Source organism: Aythya ferina, assembly GCF_964211825.1.
Source record: "Aythya ferina genome assembly, chromosome: 11".
In the NCBI taxonomy this organism is placed as follows: Eukaryota; Metazoa; Chordata; class Aves; order Anseriformes; family Anatidae; genus Aythya; species Aythya ferina.
Genome location: NC_140307.1, coordinates 14,586,466 through 14,607,745, shown reverse-complemented (window position 1 = coordinate 14,607,745; position 21,280 = coordinate 14,586,466). Strand labels below are relative to the sequence as shown.

The following is a 21,280-nucleotide window of genomic DNA, read 5'->3' as shown; positions in this document are numbered from 1 at the left end:
ACCCAGTTAGTTTGTACAGAGACTTCTGAGCCTGACGGTCTCCAGGTGCTTTCAGACGACTAGCAAAATCTTCCGTTGTTACATTCCGTCTGTTTTCTAACTTGTGCTTGACTTACCTGTTATGTCTCCCAGGGGTCTGTAGTACTGCAGTCAGTGTCAAAGCAAAGAATTTTGCTCGCATTTGCTCTGCAGTAGACTTACACGCTCTAAGAGTAATGAGAAATCTTTTGAATTAATTCTGCAGGCTAACTTCTGTGTTTAAGGACAACAGTGGAGCAGAAAAAATTCTGGATCCCAAAAGAGAATTTTGCCCTTGAATATTTGATGAAATGCTCTCATTAGTTTTTCACTATATTGTGGCGTCATAATCTTACATATTGTACTGTTCAAGCCATCAGTTACTAAAAGATGTTTGGCACAAAATCCCATTGATATTTCCAGAAATTAATTGTATTGCTTGAAAACATAGCCTCACTCTCAGAACAGCTAAAAGGAAACATTTGTGTGTTTGGAAGACAAATTCATTGGAGACCTTCTAATTTTCAGGCAGGAGGATCATTCTTGTCTTTCCATTGATAATTGTATTATAGAATGGATTTCTTTCAATGGGAATTTACCGTAAGATAATCTAATTATGCATAATTTTGATTACCTTTTTTCTTTGGGAGTAATCTAATTAAAGTCTCTCAAAAAATCTGTCACCTCAAATATACCCTCTTACTGGTTTCCTAATCCTTTGTTAATGCTTCTTTCATCAGCTTCTCTTTCTTATCCTTAATGACTGTTCCAGAAAAATTATCTCAAACTGTATCATCCATCTTCCCATAGTGAAGGTCTATCAGTTTAAATATCTAACTCTGTTATTCTTTCCATATGTGTTCCAGAATGTACTGTATGCACAGTAATGCATTTGAAAGAATACTTGTGTTCAAAAAAATGCATTTCTAAGAACAAAGTTGAAAAGGTGTTTAAAAACCCAACAACTTATTAGAGGCCTATGCTGCTGCCCATCTCCACAGAATCTGAACATACTCCGTGTAGAATAGTTTGGCCATTGCAGAGTATCTGGCATTTGTTTGTTTGTTTTCTAGGGAGTATTCTCTCTCTTCTCTTTGCATAATTACCAATGGGAAATATAATTCATATAATAAATTGGTAGCTAAAGCAGTTGAAGAATTACTGTATTGGGCTTATGCCTTAAAACAAACAAACAAAAACAATTCATTGCATCCACTATCATGCCTTAGTCAAGGAACAGTGTTCTTTAACTGTTGCCTTTCTTCACATCTCTGACTAAACTTCTACTTTGCAGTTTGTTATTGCAAAAAAACAAACTAACAACAGTTGTCACATTATTTTGAATCTTGCAGGAGTGAAAGTTGTGAAGTATGGGATCATATTATTCTTTGTACTTGCATCTCAAATGGATGGATGGCACCACCTCCGCAGGCTAGCAGTCCTACTTTTTTCCTTCCTTATTATTTCAAAATTAAAACATAAAAAACTGTCTGCTGACCAGAGCTGTCAAATTCCGGTGCCAGAGAAATGAGCCTGGCCTGACTGGACTAATTAAGTTGGCCAAGGCACTTGAGGATAGCTCAAAGAGGAGTCTGAATGCAAAAGGCAGGGAGTAACATCAACTTCTTATAAATGCACATCTTAAAGGAAACTGGCTGCTCCAAAATACACTTGGTTGAGTGAATAACACCACAAGCAGTCTGCTAAGGGAGCAAGCAGTGCTGGAATTTAGTAAAACTGGGTTTTTAAAAGGCAGTACTTAAAGAACAGAAGGATTAATCAACCCTCTCCCCACACCCCCTCCACACCAGCAATCAAGGTTGCTTTCACCTTAGCTCCTAACAAATGATACTTTTCATTTCTGAAACCTTTTTTGCAAGACTGTTAAAGGGAATATTGGACCATCCTAGCAGGAGAGCCCTGCACAAATTCCCATCAGGGATAGATCTACGTGCTAATAATGCCTTCTTCCACTTACAAGCAGTTGATCTATACTGCTATGGCTCTATAGTTTTTAATGTTGCTGCTGATTTTGTGTGCTTTGTTGCTTATTCTCCACTTTTAATGTTTTTTTTTCTTTTGTTTGTTTGTTTGTTTTTTACAGAAACAAAGGCAGTACTAGCAGCGGTTGGAAAATGTCAGCTTGACAGCAAATATGAAGCTGAAATTCCCATGTCTTCCTTCCTTGATGTGCCATTACTGGGGGCGCTAAGATACTACAAGAGATACTGGATGTGATAAGCAGAAGTCTAAGCTACCTGCTCTTTTTTGCAAGTGCTGATAACTCCTGTCTTCTGAATGAAGTACAGTGTGAGTAACTGTATTCTTCCTACCTAAAATTCATCTACAGTTTCAACTGAACATGTTCTTCATAGCCACAGTTACCCTGTGCAGTCTATGAGTTACCAAATGACAAGTGCCCACTCGTCCACTCTTACACTGTTTCAGATGACCAACAGTCTTGGAGGAATAGGGTTGGAGGGGTGAGGAGAGAGGGAAACTTTGTTCCTGGAAATTTAGTCTGTAGGGCTGTTCTGCACAGCTCTTAATAGAGCCCAAGACACGTCTTCACTGCAGTGAGAAAAAAATACAGTGATTGTCACATGATCAGTTGTCATGAGAAAAGAAAGTTACTTGACCTAGGGTCTCATCAGAATTCATCATACAGCAGTTTTATTGGTTTTTGTTTCTTTGTTTTGGTTTGGTGTGTGTGTGTTTTTTTGTTCCTCCTGCTTGAGCTTTATACTCTCAAGTCCTTGCAAAGACAAGTTTGTTTTTTTTCTTCGCTACATCAAAAATGTTTATTTTCCATTTTAACATGATTCTTTTTTCTATATCTGGCTGGTGTCTTCATCTAAATAAAGAAGTCAGGAAAGCAAGGTAGGGAATAAATCGTGCCTCTAGGAAGAGATGTTCGAGCAATTGTATCACTGTTTTCATATTTGGGAGACCAGAGTATAAGCCCATTATCTCAGGAGCATTCCTACGGTAGGTAGGTGTTTTCACCTTTCTGCACTTCAGCTCCTCAGTTCTGCAGTAAGGCTAATAGTAACGTAGCAAGGCGGTGCTGTAGTGTATACCAGCTCACTGTGGTTTGAAGAGTATATCCATTGGGTGGGAATATTTGCAGCCCTGGTGCTTCATCAGTATTGCTTTAGGGCATTGGACTGTGGTTCCAGCAAAAGCTATGCCACTTCACTCAGTGAACTCTCACCTGTTGAGAGGGGGAGACCAAAGCCATTGCTTTGGTAGTTTTTTCAACAGACTAATGAAGGAGTTAGCGAGCATTTTGCACAGAGTGGTGGGGTGTTCTTGTTTGTTTATTCTTGTTTGTAATTCCCCCTCCTCCACAAAAAAATACTAGAGATCACTTGCATGTGTATGCACAGTGGGAGAGGATGCCCAACTGAGATGCAAGCACAAATGAAAAAACTTGCAAAGTTCAAAACTGACGCAATCCCGAGTTCTTGCTACTAGGAAAAAAAAAAAAAAAAAAAAAGTTCATTTATTTTTTCCTTAACTGAAGAAAAGATATCCTTCATCTTCCTTTTTAAAAGTGCATGCGTTTAAATCAGTACTCCGATTTTGGGGAAGAAAGAGAGGGGTATTCCAGTTTCCAAAGCCTGTTTTTAATCATCAGATTACTTTTGAGACAATCTCTGTACATTCAGCACTTGTGGTCAGTTCTCGCCACCAAAAAGCTAGTGGTTTTTGCAGACATTCCATAAACACAGGAAGCTTTGACTGTGTCTCTAACAGATAGGGAGACAGAAAAGCAAAATACCCACAATATAAAGGCAAAATCTAAACCTGACATGCGAGCTCAGAACAATGACTTATGTAGTCCAGAAGTCTCTCTCTCATAGTCTGAGCCAGATGTTTTGAAAAGAATGCCGAAAATCTGTAAAGTACAATTCTGACATAACCTGCCTATGGTTTAGATTTCTTTTTAATTGCTGACTTCCTCCCTGAACCATGGAGCTTTATATTCTGTTTTAGTCTTTGTTTTGCATTTGTTTCTTGGAAGGAGGGAAAGGGGCAATGTAGAAGGCTGCAAATGTGCTGTGCAAAATTCCCTTGGTGTTTTGGATGCCTGATGATCTCATAGCCATTCAGTCCTAATTTGTATCTGCTGAAGTCTTAGCCTTAATTATACCTGCAGCAATACTTTCATGGATTAAACATATTTCATCAAAGATTTCTGTTCATCCATTCTAGGAATTCTGTCCACCAACTCCCTATGGAATGTCTCATTTTTCTTTTAACATGGGAGTAGCCAAAAAGAAGTTCATGTCTTTTTCCTGCAGCATTTATTGTTTTTGTAGAGTCTAATTGCTGTTAATCTCCTTTCTAAAATAAGCATTTCTGTTCCTTTCATCCATGCTTTTTTTCAAAGAGAAGTCTTTCCTTCAGCCAGTTCCCTCACTAGTCTCCCTCCTCAACTTTGCTTTTGCCTACTTGCTGCCTAGAACTGAATCCAGTAACACAGGCAAAGGTAGTCCTTTCACTTTAGAATAGCATTTTAATTTTATAATTATTTTTTTTCCACTTGAGTGTTAATGTTTTTGACCTTATCAGCTGAATGAATAGAGACTTAACAGAGCTGCCTGCAATTAGCTCACCTCTTGCTCATGAGCAGTTATACTTAGTTATGAATAACTGAAATTCAGAACATTCTTTGCAAGGTACATTACTTCACTCTAAAAAGTAAAGAATTTGCTGGATGTTAATGTGCCCATTTTACTCATTTCTACACAGTTAAAATTAGAGGAGAGAGGATGTAACTGGTAAATCCCTCTCAATTTCTGATGATTTTTATGAATATAATCACTGCTGAAGTAGCTGAATCTAAGAGCTTTTAATCATACATTTCAAATTTAGGATTATGAATCACAATAATTTTACAATAAATTAATTAGAACCAATATTCTTTTGACATGCTTCCTCATTTTTGAATACAATTTTTAAAAACTGTGGTTTAATATGATATCTTCCTTCACAATCAAACTGAAATACAGTGTCATCATCGTCAGTTTGTTTGTCAACAGGAACTCCATTCCAGAATTTCTTGTTCGGATGGAGGAAAAAACAAACAAAACGACAAATTGGATCCAAGAATACAGATTCTGAAAGTTTCTGCAAATTGAGAAAAAAAAAAAAACAAAAAACAGTGAGGTTTTTACATGATACTGTAAAATATTGATAGTCTTAAAATAGCAATCCAAAACAAGAAGACAACAGTTTCACTCAAACATTTAAAAATAAGTATTTTGGTAGAAATAAATATATCCCTGCAAAACTTTCCGATGTTAATCTTGCAGTAAACTGCCAAAAGTTTCAGTTACAACTCCACCAGGAGAGGGGTTCTTAATTTTCTTTTTCTGTCTGTCTTTCTGTCTGTCTGTCTGTCTTCTAAAAAAAAAATCCTAACTGCTGTCTGCTAACAAAAATTCAAATAGCATACATTCTATGGCACTATACAGTTAGGAATTATAAGATCTAAGCAGTTGCATCTCTAATCCTCATTGCATCATCTATTGCTTATGTTCATAAAAATCAGGGTGTTGTTTTTGGGGTCCTGCTGGAAATAATTTAATATAATTTGGTCAAACTGTCCATTGAAATTTCAGCCAGTTTCCACTCAAAATCTGCCTTCAGTGTATCCTTGCCTGGTCCTGGTCCTGCTTCCTCTTATCAGTTTAGCCAGAAATCTGGAAATTCCTACCCCCATGAGTAATGGACAAGGCTGTAATTTCTCTCTGCATCTCCTCCTCCTATGGGTCTGCTTTGAAAGAAGCTAATAATTAAAAGGAAAAGACTCTTGGCCCTTGTCATGGTTTTATTAAACTTGCTTACATGGTGGCTTTAATTAATGCTGTGTTCTCATTATTCTGTTTCTAATCTTATGGCACATACAATACGTAAGTAAAGAAATACCTTGTTTTACCAACTCGTGTTGGTAAAACAAACAAACAAACAAAAAAAACCAACAACCATCAACAATAACAACAAACCAAATAGTAGGTAAGTTGCTGTATGTTAAAGCAGTTCTAGTGATGTACAACAAAACCTCATCTAAAAAGAACTCTGATACAGCTGTTTCCAAGGGAATTATCAGCAAGCTTGGAAAATTCCATGATAATAATCAAATGTCATCTTTTCCTACCAGCTATAGGCTAAAATTAACTTCTGTTGTTTTGCTTTTTTGTTTGTGTTGTTAGTCTGTTTTTAATTAAAAGTTTGTAGTGCCTTTATGTAGGTCCTTTATTCTGCTGAAATGTTTTCAGCAGTATTCTTGGCTAATTCATACACAGCAAGCTTCTATAGGAGATGTAGTCACTATCTGTAAATGCAGGATGCTGAATTAGGTCACGAGCAGATTTTCAAAGGCAGAAATAGAGCAGTGAGGCCCCTTTTCCCAGCAGCCGGCTCCCAGTGGAATAAGATGTCTCTGTGTCACCAGTGTCTCTGAATCCACAAGGGCTTCAGCAAGTCCTGTTTTGTTGTTTTGGTTGGTTGGTTTTTGCATTGTACTGATGAAGAGCTTATGAGTTCCCTGGGCAATGGTAACCCATGTTGGTGTTACAAATAGACACTAGCTCCTATTTTTGAAAATGAATGTAGTGGGGATTGATTTCTTTTTAAACGTTGGCATGATAATTTGGCGTAGATAATTAAATACAAGATCTTAACAACTTTGTGGAAGTAAAGGACCAACATGAATAACTTTTACAACAGCTGTCAACGTTTCTATGCTGTTTTTAGGGGATTAATATGCAACCACAAAAATTTGTTCCAGGCAGAAACTTGGCATTAAAAGATGCAGTCCAGGAATTTTTTTCCTTGAATTTGAATTTAATCATGTTGGCCATTTTTAAGTAGGAAAAAACTCGTGGTTGTGGTTTTTTTTTTTTGTTTTTTTTTTTTTGAAAGATAGGGATTCCTGACATAGTTTTGGTTTCCAAGTGAATATTTAGGGAACTGACAGGGGCCACAGGACTCTTCCTCCTATGTTGCCCCTATAGGGCCTCTCTTCGACAAGCCTATTATATGCTATGTTTTTCCACTTTATCAAAGCCTGTGACAGGGACAGATAAAAGCATAGCTATATGCTTATTCTTCTTCATTTTTCTCTTTCATTCAATTAGGCACTCACAAAAGCCTGTAACTGATGATGCCTGTTGACTTTTGATAGCAGTTAAGGTTTTCTCTGAGAACTTCTGGAAAATTTCATCTTAGTTATGTATTCTGTCCACAGTGAGTGCTTTCTATACCCACATGTAATATAAATTAAGCGCTCCATGACATACTGAAAGCCATTTTTTCCCTGCAGTCATTGTAACTCTCTTCCAACAGATAGATTTTCAGCTATTTCTGGAATAAATGGCCTGTTGTGAAGACAGTAGTCGCAGAAGTTTCTCTAGTCCCAGTGCTCTTTCAGTCACGTTTCTACTGCCAAATTTCTGCTGGTCTGGGAAAGAAATACTTAGCTTCTACATGGTTATTACCTCATGACGTCAACAATTAAACGGTGATCAGGGAACTCGGGAAGAGAGAGAGAGAATGTTTAGAATATTAAAAATTAGAACATTAAGAAAATATGTTTTTAATTTAGTGAGAAATTAAGAAAAAGTTAGGAAATTTTCTTAGTTCAAAATTAAGGAAAACATTGAGGCTTAAGAAAAGGATCTGTAGAAAATGCAGCAGCTGTGGCCCCAATGGAGTATTCCCTGAATTTTGTGAGCTGCAAGATGTGCTGGCAGAGAAAATCACTCAGTGAGTGACTTGTTCATTTTTCTTTCTATCTAAAGTGTCTAGTTTTGCTTTAAAAATAAGCCGTGTAGATGTGATGCTGAATTCCAGTACCAAATAACATAAACCCTGAGATTTTTCTAAGTTCAGACAAATGTGCTGTGAGGTTAACAAAGAATCCACTGTTCTCAATCTGAGTTTTGTTTTGTACATTACCTGTGAACCAGTATTAGGTCTGCTACTATGGTATGTGTGATGCAATATGACGTCCTGTTGCCCTAAGATCTAAGAAAATGAATGCGCTGAGAGGTGGGTGCTCGTATTTGAATCATGAGAAAGAGCAGTACCGTAGTACGTGTTTTATTGAGACCAAGCGTGAATAGGATTGCTTTGCCTGAGACTCCGTGGGTCAGCCTTTGGCAAAGCTGGTCAGAGTCTGGCCTGGTAGTCTAATGCCTTGGTAGTCTAAGTCTGTCTTGCTGATCAGAGCAATAGAATTAATTATTTTTTTCTACAGATATTTAACAACCAGTTAAAATGATGTTTGAATTATGCTTTAGAAGGCCATTTTAAAGTCCTCATGAGTTTGCTCAGGAAACATAACTGCTTTGTTGGCTGAATGATGTTGAGCTGCCCTTCTGCCTCAGCACACATGCTCTGTTAGTAAATACAATTTGCACGTGTTAGAAATCCCATGTGTTATGTGTTCTACAGCAGGGAAGATAGAAGAAATTTCAAGTTACATATAGTATTTGTTTAGCGTTGCAAAGATTTAGACAAATTGAGATGTTTTAATAAAACCTGTAAATGCTATACTAATATATAGAACCTCCAGGCAGCAGCGCTGCATTTCTCAGGTCTGTGATATACCACAAGCCCCACACTGACTTCAGCTACAGGTGCCACAGGCAAGGTCTGACACTCTGGAGCAAGATGTAAAGCTTCAAAGGCAGAAACAATTGAGTTAAACAGCAGTTAGTGAGGAATCCTTGATATTTAACATAATACATGTATACATGTTGGTAGTTGCCCCCTGTTGCTCCATCTGTGCCCTCCTCCCCCCCCCCCCACCCCCACCCCTCCCCAGGTGGGGAGGGAGGAAGTAGACAAACCTAGAGAAACCGGGGAGCAGAGGTGAAAGGTGAGGGACAAATGTCAAGCTCTTAAATTTTACCCTCTGGGCAGATCTGTGCAAAGGAGTGCCTATGTGCTGCCACAAGAATTCAGCTGTTGTTAAGGCTTCCTGTCCAGAACATGAGCTTCAGGTTGGGGTTATGAGAATGGCAAGGTAGTTTTTCACTGACAAAATAGTTTATATAAATGCATGAGAAGGGATAAGGGTTTCATCAGTAAAACAGCAGCAAATTTGTTCCTGTTTATAAGCAATCTGGGGGGAATGCAAGGAGGTACATTAATCTTTGGTGCTCCTAATATCTGTAATTTCCCATGTCTGCATGTTTATAACACTATACACCAGTCAGATTCTCGCCATATGTTTGGACATGCTGTCTGTGCCCGTCTCTTCTGCAGAAGATCCCGTTCTGTATTATGTGGGTCTCCAGGAGTTGAAGATAAACATCTGTTGTAAGGTAATGAAGAAAATCAAGTACCATAGGCTAAAATGAACTTTACAGGCATGACTCCTTACCTGGAATAATTCTGCATCTATTCTAACTGAAAATCATTGACCCATCAGATTGCAGAGGCAGTTCTCCAGACTACTTAGGGCAAAGCTCCATGAGATGCCTTAGCTGATACAACTCAGTGCAGCCAAAAGGGGTGGCTCCACTGTTGGCCATTTGTTCCCTTGTGCCAGATCAGCGCCTTATCTGACCACTTTGTGAGCTGATTCAGATCACTGAACTGGAAAAGAGCAAAAAACAACAACAAAAAACTACAGATTTGTTTTAAGTTATTGGGTTATTTTGTGCAGATTTAGTGAGCCAGCTCACCAAAGGTTATACAGGCATTAAATCTGATTCTAAGAAAGGAATACTATCCTACTGCCTGGGTCAGACCTGCCTCTTTCAATGACAGGGAGCTACAAAATGTGCTTGAGAATACCATACAACCTCACCCTCAACAACACATCAGATTCTAAAGACCTTTCTAAATTCTTTTTTTTACTTGTATGCATGCTTGTGAAAATCATATTTCTAGTACTTTTCTCATCTTGTTTTGTATTTTTAAAGCAGTTGGACTGATTTTGTAGGTTTTATTGGTTCTTGCCCATTTATCTGCTGAATTTATTCTTTTGCAGGAAAGTCATTGTGGTGGTTTTACCGTGCTGGGCAGCTAAACCCCACAACCGCTCTCTCACTCCCCCTCCTTTAGATAAGGAGGGGGAGAAGTAAAGCAAAGAACAACTCACGGGTTGAGATAAGGATAATTTAATTAAAGGGAAATAATTATAATAATTAAATAAAGACTACCATGAACTAAACAATTTAACTAAGGGGAAAATAAAAGGGAAAGGGGAAAAAGGGAGGAAAACAAACAAACAAAATAAATGAAAGCTATATGGAAGTGCAGAGGAAAGAAATTACTCTCTACTTCCCACAAATGAGCGATGATTGACCACGTCCTTGAAGCAAGGCCTCAACGCACGCAGCCGGTGTTCGAGAGGAGGACCGACGTCTTCTCAACGAGAGCCCACCCCCCCCCTCTTCTTCCTGTTTCCACCTTTTATTGCTGAGTGTGACACCACATGGTATGGAATATCCCTTTGATTGGTTTAGGTCAGCTGCCCTAGTGATGTTTCTCTCCTCACTTTTTTGCCCACCCCCTAGGAGGGTTAGAGAAAGGCCCAATGCTGTGCCACTGCTGCTCAGCAGTAGACACAACACTGGTGTGATAACACTGCTGTTCCAGCTACAAGTACAGAGTACGGCACTGAATGGGCTGCTGCCGGGAAAGTTAACATTCCAGCCAGACCCAGTACAGTCATGCATTCCAGGTTTGTCGTCTTCTGTAGCTTCTCAGATAAAGGGGTGTTGTGGCAGGACAAGAAATCAATATGGGTACTGGGTAAAAGAAACATGAGAATCAGAGGATACTTACTAGCAAATTCTTAACAGAGAATAAAAATAATATATATTTTTTTAAAAAGCAGCACTTTGAGATGTTCCTTTCCCAAGTGCACTGTCTGGTCTCTGCCTCCATCCAGCAACAGGTTAGGAACTTCATGAACCATGTTTGCATCTAACCAATCAAATTTAACAGTCTTCAGTAGGTTAATAGTCTATGTATTCATGTAATTTTGTAACGGTTTTTTGAACTTATTTATACTGCTGGCCTCCATATTTATACTGCATGGCCTCCGTGGCAAGCATTTCCTTTTGCTTTAAGGCTGATAATTCTGGTTGGGTGCTAATTCTAGTTAGTGAGTTTGTATTAAAGCATGTGCTTAAAGTTAAGCAAGCTCTGAAATACTTGGCTAAATTGGGTCCTTAGAACTTTCATCATCACCAGCTGTAATATCTTGAAGACAATACTGTTAAAGGAATTGGTGCGATTCCCTGTGTCTTTTAGTTCCAGTGATTTTAATAATGCTTCATGTTGATGTTTTTAATTTGTTAGAAAAATGTTCTCCAGTAAGCCCCTCTTCCCTTCGTATTGATGCTAGATGTGCTGCATAGACTCCTTGAAATAATTATGACATTAATCATTATTTCTGGAATCCAGTCTATGAAGACAGTTAAATTTCTCTTTAGTGTACAGTATTTGTTTAAATTTAAGCATGAGATTCAAAGCTCTGGTGGAAGTCGGTGTTTTCTTTTATGAATAAATTACTTGTTTAGGAAAAAAATGCATTCCCCCACCCAACCATTTTGTTAGAATACTCAAGAGCTTAAGGTCTTCACGCTTTGAAAACCAGTTGTTAAACAAAATAAACTGCATAGAGGAAGGAGAGAAATGTAAGGTTTTCCAAAGTTCAAAAAGGATTAAAAGAAATACAAGGAGCTTATTCTCAACACCAAGCTCCTACACCAATATTGAGAATTAATTCCCCACGATTGGTGGCAGAAAGATCCCATTGTTTTTAATTTAAAATACAGTTTTCATTACAATGAAATATGCTATACATAACATTTCTGACCAAATTATATTTTATTATTTCTGTTTTTAACATATGGTACAGGAATGCATTATCTTTCTTGTCTTTAGAGCACTCAGCAGCCAGGACTAGCTGTTTTTGCTATATATCCATGCTGAGATTGTATTTTGCAGAATGGAGGAGGTCTTGCAGATAGCCTGCTTAACCGGAGCAAAGGCCAGGTCTACTCTGCAGAGAAGAGATCCATATTAGAGATGCCAAGTTTGGCTCCAAGCTAGCTGCTGATTTTACATTGGGCAGCATAGTATCATGCAGAGATACTAAGCAAAGTTCGGGTGCTGCAGTGCTGTGAGTGCTAATTAGCTCTGTACCTTTCTGTGTTCAAGCAGCTAAACTTCTTTCAGTTCTGATACTAACTTGCTTAACACTTGCTTGGGGATTTTTAAAGGGTGCTCATTATGTGATACGTACATGCCCAAAGGATTTGTAAAATGAACCTGGTAATAAGAGATGCTGTGGGAAGGGAAAAATAATAATAATAATAACAGTAAATTTAAAAGATACCATTGCCTTAAGTACAGGAATTACATTTTATACCCTGGAGTATACAGACACCTATATCTTTCTTCACAGCTAAGTACTATGGAAAGTACTTAGTGTGAAAGTGAAGGTCTCATGTGTGATGTATATGATCTACTGTTCTGATTTGCAGGCTTGTGAAGAACAACACAATGAAATTCGTGCCTTGCTTTCACAGGGAAAATAACATGCAAAACAATTATGTTTTGTGCAACAGCCTTGACAAAAGCATGGCAGATTGCTTGTCTAATGCAAATAAAGTTTAGCTGCTTAGCATAAATCCCAACTTTTGACACAGGATTTATTTCAGCAAACCAACATATGTTTAAGTACAACTTACATGTTATACACTCAAAGTCAAATATATTAGTAGAATGTGAAAAATATACCCTTTTTTTTCCTAGTGTTTATTTAGTGTCAGCGTGCACTTGTTACAGATCTGCTGCATGTTACCAGATGTTTTATTGATGAAGCAGACAGCAAACTGGCCAAATCTTGTCTTGAAAACCATTCAGACTATCAGGGGCAGTAACAAAATCTAAAAGCTGAATTGGCAACTAGCCAGGAATCCCCAAACTGCCTATTTTACACACCCTGGGCTTGTAGCAGTTGTCAGTTTTCAACAAGGTCTCTAAAATGAATCGCTGTTGGCATGCAGAACCTTATTCAGTCAGTGATGAAATAAGGCAGAATGTGCAATCCTACTCATCTCCGTAGCCTGGATGAATGAGTCCAGAACGTCTAAATCTCCCTAACTCTTGGCAGTTGTGTGTTTTTGAAGCCCATTGCTGTAGAGCTGCAATGTTAAAGAAGAAAAGCTGTGAGCAGGCTTCAGCTTCATAAGGAATTGTGTCTGATATGTCGGTGTCAGAAGAAAAATATAAAGTTTTGCAGCCTCTGTTAGAAATTGTCATTCTTTCTCATAAACAGCTGAAATGAAATTGTAATCAATAATGTTAAACTCTTGCAAAAATGCCACTGGAGAATTCCGTCTCTGGTTAAACCTGCTGTTGGCTGCACAGAAGAGTCTGCAGTTGGTTCTTGGTAAAATGTTAACTTCAGCCATGAACTTTGAAGAATCACTCTGGCAGAGGGCTATAGCAAAAGTCCAATTGTGTGCTAAGCTTGTTGTCCCCACAGACCAATGAATGTTAAAATAGCTTCTAATGAAACTTTAGCTTCTGGCTGGCTCCTAGCCTGTAATCCAGCTGTAACAGTTATGCCATTTGCATGCCAGTTTTCAATTCTACTTGATTAACAATTCATTCAGACCATGGGATGGTTGAAATGGATGTTAAACACGTTGACATGCAGAGGATTACCTCTTCAGACGTTTTTATTGTTGGCACCTGCAAGCTGCTGTTTTGATAAGTGTTGTTACAACACCGGCGATTAGCTGAGAAGTATGACAATCACAGAATGCCATGAGGCCCCAGACATACTTCAAAACAATGCTCAGTAAAATTGATCTGGAAATTTGAAAAGAAGAGGTCATTTTACTGTCAGAATAGAAGAAGCTGTAAGCTCCAAACACCATACAGTGATGTTAATGCTTGAAACTGCCATCTGAATGCTGAAATGAATGTTGTGTTATACTGATTCAACTATTACCGTACCTTTACAAAGGGCGTAACAGAGGTTCTTCTCTCTGCTCTTGTACAGCATTCCCAGGGCAGTCTTGTATCCAGTATTCTTGTGCAGCTTTCCCAAGCCATTCACTCTGGCATCATGGTATGTAAGAGAATTTTAACTGGCTCACAGAAAGATGTTTTTTCTGGAGAAAGATGCAGTTCTTGGTGGACTTTGACAACTCATTTCACACCTTCCCTTTGGATCTGCTAATTTGAGTCTTACGTTGTGATAGCAAGTTTGTCCTCTGAGGTTTGGGGAAGCACATTCAATATCAAATCAGAATTAATTCCAGGAAAATGATAAGGCAATTTATTTTTTTCTATTTCATGTTGGGGAGCAAGTGTGTAAATATAAATCATGCAGACCCATGACTTCTACCCAAACAGCTTTCCATAGAAAAAATAGCTTGAAGACTAGTGGGAACATAAGTAAGTTCTTTGACTAGAAGAACATTAACTGCCAAGAAATTACTGAAGACTTTCAGAGATACAAAGAGAAAGGATAAGGAACTAAGGAGAGGACAGATTTATGTATATTTGTTATTGCAGTGGACTGGTTTTACTGTGTTTATTATTGCTGAATCTCATCTGTCGTGTTTAAATAATAACATGTCAAGTTGCCAGCTCAAAGATCTCAGTGATATAAAATGCATGTTTGCTGTTGCTGAGGGTGGGAAAGAACAAGCAGAGATTGTGGGATACATGAAGATAGATGTTGAAAGGGTAGAGGTGTAGTACCTGGCCTACAGACTATCATCTGAACTGAGACTAAGCACTTTCACAGTTATTTTGCTGTGGCAGCAAGTTTCAGGCTGTACAAATACAAGGCCTGATGTGAAGGGGATAAAATACTATTTGTTCTGCAACCTGATGAATGATTGTTTATAAAATAATGCTGAATGCATCTTTCTTCACTGACTTTTTTCCCTTAAAAAAAAAAAAAAACCTCAGAATTGATCAGAAGAAAAAATTCTCTAAGTTTCATTTGAGATTTTTTCTTTGCCTAGATTAAGTATTTAAATGCATGAAAGAACAAAATGAATAACAGTAAGGATGAGCAAGTAGATCTAAAGCCTCTGTACCAGTTGGCCCCTGCTAGTATTGGCTGAACACTGTTAAAATTAGCTGATTGCTGTCTGGTAAGTGGGCAGGAGACCTCGTCACAGAAATCACTACCTTTCACGTTCACTAGCATGGCCAAGTGTCAACAGGGAGGCTAAAGCTCACGAAGTATGAAGTTCAACTAAGCATTTTGCTTATATTTGCTCCAAAAACATCCTGGAACTGTCAGTGACTGGGAATGAGTTTGATCCTCCTCAAGCCCTGCAACCCCTCCCACACACACTTTTTTTCTCCCTTTTCTGGGGGTGTAGTCTTGTAGTCTCTGGTATTAAGAAAATTTTGACCAGATCTGGTAGGTTAGCTGTCAGGGAAAACAGAAAAATAAATAAATAAATTAAAGGTACAGCCAGGTTTTCAGGATCTTCCCACAGAAGGGTGAATATTGAGATCAGATAAGGAAGTTTACTGTCTTTCAGAAGTAATCTCTTTACCTTTTTAGACTCTTATAATACATTTTGACAATTTAATTACTTGCTTATTGAGTTATATCTACACTGTGATTGAAATGGAGTAAGTGGGTGAAGATCAAGTGTTGTGATATCTCTAGTTGCCTCAGCAAATTTTGGTTTTCCCAGAGCCAGATTCACACAGCCTAAATTCCCTGTGCTGGTGTTTCTTCTTGGCTAGGAATCTCTGAAGCATTCTGTTTAATTTCCTAGGTATTTGATCATGAGCATGGAACTCGAATTTAGGCTGCATGAAATGGATGTATTTGCCTTCGTGCTGTCCACATTCAGACTGATGATTGCATGAACCTCCACAAAGCAAAACTAGTTTGTGTCTGGAAAGGAGTGTTCACATGTACAGCCTAGAGGCTTCTGCTGATTCACTTATGGGAGCTGCTTTTTTCTTTTTTGGCTTTCTGTGCTGCAGGAGTTGTTACTGCTGTATATTGCCTGCTGTGAACTCAGGTTGATTACAGGACATTCCTGAAACACTTTGTGTTCTTGCTTGCAGCCAAGAGAAGGGAGGTAGCTGTTTGCCCTGGTACATCTCTACAGAATCTCCTCTTGTATCCCTCTTTATCACAGGGTGGACATCAGAAAAACCATAAGGTTTCTTGGCTGCTTTTACCATTCCTACTCTGCTTCACTACTTACTGTCATCGTATGTTGCTGTACCAGATCAGTAACACGTATATAATGGTAACTGTTCTTTGTTCTGCCAGAAAAGAAAGAATCACTAGCACAACTGCAAAGCTATAGTTTGATACAGCTTATAATCATGTAGATGTGGCAGTAGATGCTACAACGATAGTGTATTTATCTATATATAGCTCAGAGCACTGGCAAAGGGACTGCTTAATAAGGATAGAGTTATGCCTTCTGAAGGCACAGCTAGCCTTTCTTACTGTCCCAGTCAGTAGATACTTCAATAACTTTTTTCTTACCTTACACTCAACAGAACCGAGTCTGGTATCACTTAGTACAGTGTAAGTCAGGAGGAAATCCACTGAATTTCATGCCATTTCTCTGCCAGTGTAAAGTTTAGACTAGGCCCTTTCACCAGGAGTGAGTTGCTTCCTTTGGGGTTTGCTGATCCACAGTGCTTTTCAGTTGGGTGCCTGGGTACACCTGATTTTAGTCTTTGTCGCCCTGTCCCCATAACATATTACCTGCCTTCTGCTTTTACTTAACCTTTTTAGGTTCTTTTTTTATATACTTTCATGCTTTAAATTGAAGTGGACTGAATCGTCTTCCTTTTTGCAAGACTATTTTTTAAGTACTGGATGGCTGTAGCCACATTCAGTTAAGTGACTTCAACAGAGACTTTGCAGGGTAGAGCATAAATACAACAATGTATGAATACAATCAATCAGTTTTAGATTAACTGCTTTTTTTTTTTTTTTTTTTTTTTTATTATTGTATAAAGCTCTGTCACTATAAAAAGAAGGATGTGGGAAGACATCTTCCCAAAAGTGGTCTTTTTTGGTCTATTACTTGGCACTTGTTTATTTTCAGAGACTTAAAGTAGGTTTTGAAAACTACCAATGAAAGCACATCTCTTGATCTTTAAAAATGAAATGCAGTACAGAACCTTGGGAGACATTACTTTGCTCAGATGGAAAATAGTGAAATTAGGGTGAAGGGGGTAGTACAAAAAAAGACCTCGGAGATATTTTAAGACCTTAGGTCATGAGTTAGATCATGAGTTCCTTAGCATTTGGAGTGGCATCTGAGTAGACCCTCAGATTATAGATCAGGGCAGGTGCAGAAGACTGTACTATAAATACTTTTACCCTTAAGGAGTTCACAGACTTCATAGAATTGCCCTCTTGAATGACAAACCAGACAGAAACATGTTAGTTCTGAAGGGGAAAATTATCAAAATAATTTTAGAAGAGGTTCATTTTCCAACAGTCTCCCAGTTCGTTAAATTTCAAAAGCTTAAGTGTTCTTTGCAGTTGCATTAGAAGTATTATGGAAAGCCTTTATAAGGTTATAGCACGTATTTGTCAGTCACGAATGGCATGTTCTGGGGATATTTGTGTACTCATTTGCTGCCCACTGGGCTGTGCAGAGAACTGATAGTCAGGATTCCTACCTCTATTTTAAGTCCTTCTGTTGCCTTATGGCTGGAGCATATACGACTGCTTCCCTTAGGGAGAATTTTGCCATTTCCACACTTCTCTTTAGAAATACTGTCCCTCGGCTGCGTTTTGCAAAGCTCTGTGAGATCCTTACAGGATGAAATACACTACTGGGGGTAGTAAAACCTACCTAATTTGATCAGTACCTATTGTTTTGTTTTCTAGGTGAATACAGGGAAATTATTCATTCAGAGGGTGGTGAGGCACTGGAACAGGTTGCCCAGAGAAGCTGTGAATGCCCCATCCCTGGAGATGTTCAAGACCAGGATGGACGAGGCCCTGGGCAACCTGATCTCTAGTGGTTGGCATCCCTGCCCATGGCAGGGGGGTCGGAACTAGATGATCTTTAAGGTCCCTTCCAACCCGAGCCATTCTATGACTCTGTGATTTCTATTTCACATCTGTAATGATGTGCCATAGCCACATTGCTCCCTTTGTCTAAAATAAACCTTCCAGTTTTAGAAGGGCTGCAGATGTCTCAAAGACTTTGCAAAATAAGTTTGTATTTTATTTACATTTGCCTCCCTCTGAAGGAACACTTCGCTTTTCCAATGACACATACAGGCCTATGAGTTCGCTCTGACCTAATTCGAATCCTTAATCATCTTTTAAGAGGCATGTTTTCATAGAACTGGAAGAACCAGTTGTAGTATGAAGTTAGATGTCATTTCCTGAATATTCCTTTAAAAAAAAAAAAAAAAAGCAATTCCAACTTTGTTAGGAAGGGATATATTTGAAGTTGTTTCCAAATGAATATATCCACCTGCCTTTTTGCATGTCATCAGCATCACTAGTGAGAACTGCCTTTGACCAGCTCAATCCATGCACAGAAAAGCAGGTCCTTCGCAAGGCAATTGCTGCTTGTGTCAAGGGACTTACGACATGACAGGAACACCGTGATATAAATGGATTCTAGCCTTGCCCTGGGAAACAATATCATCTTGTCAGTAAGCCTGAAGTGCCACATCGCATACTTGCAGGAGAAGCAGTGATGTTTCTTTTTTTAAAAAAATACACTTTACCAGTTCTTTGTGTTGGCTGGCTTGGTTTTCTGAAGAGCCTGCTTAAAATGGCAGAATTCAAAACCAGTACAGTAGGTATTCCCCAGAATTAAGTAAAACTGCTGCTAGGGAGTTCCAGCACCATTTGTCAAGGAGAGAGGTGAGACGGTCCCTGTAGTGGTAGGGGGGTGCAGGGGGAATAACAAGTAACATTGCAGAATTAGTGTTATGTCAGAGCAACAGAGTTTGTGCTGCCTTCTTTTTTCAGAATACAAAGTTAATTTGTATACAGTCTTTCTTCACATACCAATTAAAAAGGGAGTGACTCTACAAGCTGCTTGCTTTCCAAGCCTATCTTTTTTAGCCAGCTGGAAATTTCCAGGCAATAAATTGTTAATTAAAGGTAAAGTAGGCACATTTACATGGTTCTATACTTTCTGTATTCTCTCTACCAGAGAAAGGAAAAAAAATAAAAACAACATCAGCCAGTTCAGCCCCATGGATGCAGTCTTTGATTTAAAGAAAGCTTATCATTTGGACGTTTTCATGCACATGGGATCTCAGGATTTTTTTTTTTAATTATTATTATTATTTTTCTGTGAAAGCAGTGGCATCTTCCAGGTGTCTTTTTTAAAAAGCTTTTGGTTCCTTTCCTTTTCTCCATATCATACTTTCTCATGTTTCCCAGAGGCTCCCATGTCATCATTAACATTCTTTTAGAAAAATGGGTCTGCACAGGAATTCTTTAAGAGCCTATCAGCACCACTCCCAAATTAGCCAGACAGGATACTGTTTGTTTAATTTCGCAAGACCTGTGCTTCACCCAAAGGCAAAAGAGCTACCTCACTGAATTCCCAGCCACAATACGCTTTTAAAGGAATTTTTTGTGGCAGAGGAATTAGTTCTCCTCAATTAGGAACAAAAAATACTGATGCATACAGTCAAGTTGTTGAACAATGTGTAACCAGATGTCTCTTAAATATTCACTATACTTAAGAAAGGCTAAGTGGCTATCTAGTGAAAGCATGATAAGCGCGAAGAAAATCTGTGCTTACGAGTTAGCTGCAAATCTGCAAACTTTTTAAATACTTTATTGTCTGGCATTTTAAAATAGTCAACGGCAGTGCACTGCTGTTTTTTTTAGATGCTTTTACATAGATGGTTTTCCAAACCAAAAGATATGGATTAATACACATTCTTGTCTAGAAAAGAGAGGAATTCACTCTCTAGAAAGATTTTGCTTCCTATTTTTTACTGTTATTGCTGTTATTTTACTATTACTATTAAAAGGTTATTAAAAGGTTATTAAAAGGGAATGCGGTAAGAAATCATTTTTAGGTAGGCATAGGGAAAGCTGCTGCTTTGGCATTACGCCCTCTCGAGCAGTGACACGCTGAGCCCCAAGCCTGGTGTGAGCTGCTCCGAACTTGGTGTGGCTCACAGCTGGATCCAGATTCTGGCCTTCTCAGGAGCAGAGAGAACCAGCCTCTGGTCTGAATTCAGGCCTTAACTGTCTTGTTGCGGGTGAGCTGAAGCTTCATGGCATGACTTGTGGAGGCTGTAGGGAGCTGGCCTCCAAGCCTGCGTCGCAGCTCACGGCCCTTATTTGCCCTGGCAAGTACAGCAGGCCAGCAGCCATTGGACATCCTCTCCTGCCGCGAAGTTACGTCGGCTCAGCAGATCGGTGACAGAACAAGGGAGGAATTTTCTGGTGCAAGTACAGAGCTCAGACAAAGAGGCTGCTTAATTTTCCCTTTGTGCAACCCCATCCCGTGGGGCTCGTGCACGGCTGTGTATTTTCTGCACTATGGGAAGGAGCGTGCGTAGTGGTGACAGAGCGTGTTGTGTCTTGCTCGCTGTGCTAATGAGACAGAGACTTGCCACAAGCAAAAATAGGTTTCTACTTAATTATAGGTTTCATTAATTGTTCTCTGGGTTGCTCGAGCCTCTCTTTGCTGCCTTGATCTCTCCCTGGTGTGGCAGGCGCAGGGTGCGAGCCGTAGCAGCCTCACCGGCCGCTTTCCCCGTCCCATCTTTCCGTGGGCCCCGTCGTTGCAGCTCTGCCTTCCCCGGGCGGGCAGCCGGGCCCCCGCCGTGCCCCAGCCCAGGGGCCTCGCCCCCTGCCCCTTCCTGCGCCGCTGAGCGCAAACCAGCCCCGGCCCCACCGCCGGCACCCAGCGGGGCCCGGCACCCGGCAGCCGGCTCTCCCCCCGGCCCCCGAGCTGCTGCTCTTTCTTTTTCCTTTTTTTTTTTTTTTTTTTTTTTTTTTTTTTTCCATTCCCTGCCAGGAGCAGCCTGGAAGCGGCCCGTGCTGCCTATTTAGAAAGGCAAGGGACGGCTCCCCGCCTTCCCTCGCCCCAAATATAGGCACATCCAGGGCCAAGGGGCAGGCGGCAGCGAGTGGGAGCGGCCAGCCTCCCACCCGGCCGGGGGAAAGGGGTAGGGACGGGCGGGGGAGGGAGGGAGGGAAGGAAGGAAGGAGGGAGGGGAAAAAAAAAAAAGCCCTTTCCAAAAAAGTATTGGATGTCTT

The 21,280-nt window shown here is 39.5% G+C and overlaps 1 long non-coding RNA gene across 4 annotated transcripts in view; it reads left to right on the top strand.

Annotated features, from left to right (window-relative positions):
* Positions 1 to 14,903, top strand: part of LOC311442434 — a 40,217-nt gene extending 25,314 nt beyond the window's left edge. For 3 of the 4 annotated variants that reach the window (XR_014696643.1, XR_014696644.1, XR_014696645.1), the window contains exon 4: positions 2,123 to 2,852. This is a non-coding gene — a long non-coding RNA (uncharacterized lncRNA). Of the gene's footprint in view, positions 1 to 2,122; positions 2,853 to 14,068 lie in introns of those variants that run through there. The other variant, XR_014696642.1, reaches the window with a different exon arrangement.
* The last annotated feature ends 6,377 nt before the right edge of the window (positions 14,904 to 21,280 follow it).